This window comes from Ananas comosus, unplaced genomic scaffold (assembly GCF_001540865.1).
Source record: "Ananas comosus cultivar F153 unplaced genomic scaffold, ASM154086v1, whole genome shotgun sequence".
Lineage (NCBI taxonomy): Eukaryota > Viridiplantae > Streptophyta > Magnoliopsida > Poales > Bromeliaceae > Ananas > Ananas comosus.
Window position 1 is genome coordinate 1 of NW_017891607.1, and position 5,206 is coordinate 5,206.

The 5,206-nt window shown below is 47.8% G+C and overlaps 1 long non-coding RNA gene across 2 annotated transcripts; it reads left to right on the forward strand.

Annotated features, from left to right (window-relative positions):
* Positions 1-4,069: 4,069 nt before the first annotated feature.
* On the forward strand, positions 4,070-4,768 carry LOC109705023. 2 transcript variants are annotated; one of them, XR_002214576.1, is made up of 3 exons: positions 4,070-4,138; positions 4,216-4,326; positions 4,457-4,768. It is a non-coding gene; the product is annotated as an uncharacterized LOC109705023 (long non-coding RNA). The 2 variants fall into 2 exon arrangements; XR_002214575.1 differs by lacking the exon at positions 4,070-4,138 and having other exon boundaries at positions 4,188-4,326.
* The last annotated feature ends 438 nt before the right edge of the window (positions 4,769-5,206 follow it).

Sequence of the window (5,206 nt, forward strand, 5' to 3'; positions counted from 1 at the left end):
CAAATACAAAGGAGACTCTGTCCGAGTGGACTGTGGAACTTTGTATTTGTGGTGGATCTGTACGTCACATTGGCTAGGTTGAAAAGAAAAAAAAATTGGCACGTCTTCCGGAACTCTGTTTCAAAATGGTAATGGATTTTAAAATGGCTTTTAAAATTGGCCCCGGGGCGTGACAGATTAAGATGGTATCAGAGAGTGAAACAACTACAACTGCATTTATAAGTTTTCTAACTGAACCATTGGTTAGGTTGACCATAGGATGACCGTCAGATCGTAAGCACGTACGAGCGCGGGGTATTCGAGATTTAATCTCGTGGTTATCGAGCTTGGTGGCTCGAAGGTTGATTTGTATTTGTTACCTCGTGTTTCTTGTGCTGCAGGGTATGGCATGTAGTCGTTTTGGTGTTAGGAGTGGGAGCAGTGAGTAGTCTATCTTTGAGCAGTGAGGTGTTGACAGGCTGCCATTGCTACTGTTATCGCCCCACTTCCAACACAGGACAAGGAGACCTTTGCCGGTCAATCCGCAGGCACAAGGTGCACTCTTTTGAGTTATGTCGGATAGTTTTGCTGGTGGGATTGCCTGGGCGGATGTTTTCACCTTTCGTGGGTTTCTTGTCAGTACGGTGTGTGTCGGATCTAGCTATTGTGCAGTTGTGATGCTAGGTCTCTGTTCGTGCATTCTAGTGCATCATAGAGTTATTGATTAACTTAGTTTTGTGTCACGTCTCCAACTTTTTGTTGGAGATGGATCTGTGGGTATTTGGCCTTTCTTTCGATAAGTACGTTGGCTGCAGACAACGTATTGTCAAAAGTTAGGACAAGATACCCTACCCCTTTGGGGAATATCTGGATTGGGTCGGTATTTCTTTTCTCTTCCATGAGAGGTGACTGCCATCTTTGATCATCTAGTGAGCCTGGTGGTTGGCTCAAAGGTCGCAACTTGCGTTGTTGTACAAGGTATATGTTTTAGTTTACCTTGGATACCTTGGTTGGGATTGGGTCGTTGTTCGGTCACTTGGTGAAAGGTATGTTGTAGTCTCGATGAGATGGGCATTTAGTGCTGCAAGGAATATCGATCGCTAGGGTCCCTTGGGGATGACAATGACAGGGTCTCGTAGAGACAGATGTTGAGCATCACTGGTGGTTTTGATCGCTTGTTGCGAGTGGCAACTCTGTTCACCTAGTGACGGACATGCATTGCTTTTACGTTTGAGTGTTGAGCAGGCTAAATTGTTGGCTCAATTGGTACTGGCAGCCTCAGACCTTTTTGGTCTAGGCAAATGGTTAGGTCTTGGACCTAAGAGAGTCGGGTGCCATCGATGGTTTCCTATGGATAAGTTTTGACTTCGTCAGGTTATAGTTCGGTTCATTGGGAGGTTGTAGCCTCCGAGGTGAGTGTTGGTACTCTAGCTTCGGATCACCCCTGCCTGTGAGCAAGTTTCGGGGACGAAACTTTCTTTAAGGGGGGGGATGATGTAAAGACCGAGATTTTGGCAGTGTAGCAAAACTCTCAGTTGACGGTGTTTTTATGTGTAATTTAATTACAAAAGCACTTTTCAAGCTTCGGAAGAAACCGAGTTAAAATGGAGATTCTACGCGATTTCCAAGTTTCACTTAAAGTGAATAGTAACTTGGTTTTCCGAAGAGCTCAATGCGTAGAGGTGGCTTCTGGTTCGTATCGGACTCCGTTCATAGTAGTCCAATAGCTCGTTTCGAACAGTTCAACTATTCTGAAACTTTTGGCGCTGACGGATTTTGGGTTTGATGCACGGATTTTGATAAAATATGAAAATACATGTTTATATGTATTTGTGTGTCATTTTGGCCTTTCGGAGAGAAAGCGGATTTCGTCACGAATCCGTGAATGATCGAGGTGAACCAAAATCGTGGCTTTGTTGTCTCCGTCGTGCTGATTGCACTGGCGCAATCCGTTCGCAAATCTGACGGACGGATCTGCAGAAATCGCACGTTGATCGTGGAGAGGTCAGTGTTGGCAAAACGGTAATTTCGCAAAAGTCGTGACATTTTGTACCGTTTTGCGTGAAACCGGACGTGGAGGGGTATCGGCGCAATTTACTCGTGCTGTGAGAGACTCGGATAGAATTATCGAGTCTAGATGGGCTTTTCTGCAATTTGGAGCTAAGTATATATAAGGTATTCTAGGGTTTTGCACTGGAAACCCTAACCCTAGACCTTAGCCGCACCCCCAGCCACTCTATCTACCTCCCCTGCCCTAACTGCACGTACCCCAGCCGCCGACGCGCGTCTCCGGCCGCCGGAGTTAGCTACTTCTCCTCCCTCTTTGTCTTTTCATCTCCTCCACCACCCTTTCGTCTTTGTTTCTTGGCCGAGGGTGGTACTGCGCACCTCTTCCCTTGGTCCCCTTTTCTGCCGTCACTACTGAACCCCGGCGATCCCTCCCGTCGGCCGCCGCCGCCCAGAGCACCGCCGCTGCGGCTCCAGCCGCCTGCAGCCACCTAGCCCAAGCCCAGGCCGAGCAGATTGTGCGGCCTCATCCTCACGTAGCAGCCACCTGAGACCACCCCGGCCGTCCTCCCCGGAGCTCCAGCAGCCTTCCCGCCGGCCGCCGCCGCCACCTCGGCTAGCTGCAGCCGCCCCAGACCTGTGCAGGCCGAGGCAAGCCGCGTCTCCGACCCCCACACCGCCGCCGCTCAGGGCCGTGCCCGAGGCAGCCCTCCGGCCTCCAGCAACCCTCTGCCGCCATCCTAGAGCTTCCTGGCCGCCGCTGTGGCCCCCATTGCTCTAGAACCTAAGCCCTAGCCCATGCGGGCTCAGGCTGCTCCGCTGCTGCCGCCGCCACACCTCGCCGCCGGCTAAGGTGAGCCCTGTGCTCCTCTCTTCCCCCGCACCCATCCCTGGCCCGCGAGCGCCTTGTCGTGCCGCCGGAAGCCAGCCGGAGCAAGCTTGCTCCGGCCAAGCCCGAAATAGGGCTATTCCTTGGCGGTTTGCTGTTTCGAGCAACCTGAGCCTCCCCGATCTCTGCGGAAGGGAGCACGATGATCGTGGAAAATTTCTAATCATCGTGCTCACCTTAGATTTTGTCGGGGAGACTCCGTTCCACTGTTTTGGCGGTGTCGACCCTGTGGAGCCTTTTTGGCTGCTGTTGCGGGTTTGTGCGCACTTTTTTGGCGATTCGAGGCTGTCCTGATGCCTTCGAAGGTGAGCACTGTGATCGCTGGTCTGTCCTGATCACAGTTCTCACCTTATTTTGGATCAGCGGATGTCGTATTGGCCTGTTTGGCGCGATTTTCCCTGACTGCTCGCTATTCGCAGAACCTTCGGGTTGCTCCCGCGCCTCCCATAGTGAGCCGTTGTGCTCCAGATAGTGAGCACGGCCTCTGGCACATCGAGACCTATTAGTACGTGTATCGGCAGACCTTGGAAGTCCTCGGTTTGCGTGAACCAGCCACTTAATCGCTTAAATTACATGAAATGATAGGATTTTATGTAATTAGAGGGACTTTTGTACAATTGTGCACCCTAGGGCCACTGTGGACAGTGTGTATGAGTGTGTTTGACCTCTAGACTGATTGTCCATGATCCTGTAGCTTTCGCGGAAATCGAAAAGTCGATTTCGGTGCGTTTTTCGGCGAAATTCGCCGAAAGAACGCGGTTTCAGTTCGGATTTCTTCCGACGTGATTTGTTTATCCTGTGAATTGTCGCTCAGCCTTGTTGGCTGGTCACCATCATCATTTTATGTGTTCGATGATGATGGGTGAGCGACGGTGGGTTTCGGTGTTGAAATAGACGCTTCCGGGAACTCGTATTCGTATAATTATTCGGCGATAATTGTGTAGTGGTGTTATGTTGTATTTGCTGCCAAGACATCCAAATTGGTGTGTTTTGTGGTAGCGGGTGACTCGTGGTACGAGTCGGTGAGTTTCGGGACACTTAGTGGGTCCCGACGGCGTCCCGGTGGCGGATCTTGGGTCCGCCTTTTCCCCCGATCCGGGATTTGGGGCCGCCCAATCCACTCGTAAACGGACAAGCGGGTCTCAGTTTGACCCACCGCCCCCTCAGCTCCGACGATGCCCTAGCCCTGTCGCCCTGCCGGAGTTCCACCCGCACAGCCTCTCGCTGGATCGCACCGCCGAGCTCGCTCCTCTCTACCCTGCTGTTGCCCTTATTCCTCGCTTAACTAGTAAAGCTACCACTTTTACTACTTTTAACTACTCTACTCCTTTATTCTTCAGGTTGTTACAGCAGGCCGTTATTTCTCCTATCTTCTGCATTTTGGGGTTTGAATGCTCAATTGGAAGGTCTGCATTCTTGCAGGCAACCTTACAAACTCATTTGTCTTTAAGGTGCGTAAAACTACATGATGCCTCATGATATGATTGAATGGCAGATCTGAGCCTCCCTTTTCTTCTTTGTTTCTTTTCAGCTATTAAGATCTATTCTAGTATTTCTTCTTCTTTGTATTTGCTTCTGCAGGGAGAAGCTAGATCATCAATTCCTATTCCCTCTACTTTTCGGTGGTTTTGGCCTATTTCAAGATGGTCTGTAGTTGAGGGGTCTTCATACATGTATCTCACACGCACTGTGGAAATGCTTAATTCAGGTAGCAGCATGCAGTGCCAGGGTACAACCCAAAGCTTAACAAGAACAGAAAACAGATGCAACGGCAATTAAGCACTCAATTTTACTGATGGTTTGCTAAGCGGCTAAAACATCAATGTCATCTGTTACACTACATATAATGAAAACATGGAGTTTGTGGGGCATTCAGGGTGAGGGTTGATTTAAGCCTGATTTTTCTCTTCCTCTTTCTCTCTCATTTTTATTTTTTTCAACTCAATTTTCATCTCCCTCTCTCTCTCTCTTTCTTTCATCAATTTCTTTCTCATCTTTTACTGCACAATCTATTTTTAAGTAATAAATATTATAAAATAAAAGTTTTAATAAATATATATGATTTAAATCATATAGAAAAGCTATACGTGAAAAATTACAAAATTTGAACTTTTATTTGAAAATTTAGAAAATACAATAGATAAATTTAGTTTTTTTTATCCAATTTATAAAATATTTCTCTTTCACTGTTCTATTTTTTTCTTTTCAATTGCCAGCAACCGATCTATCTATCGGTGCATCGCACTTATTTTTTTAAAAATAAATATCACAAGATTAAAATATAATTCGACAAATGCACTCTACAGTATATAAAAAGTCTATTTAAAAAAA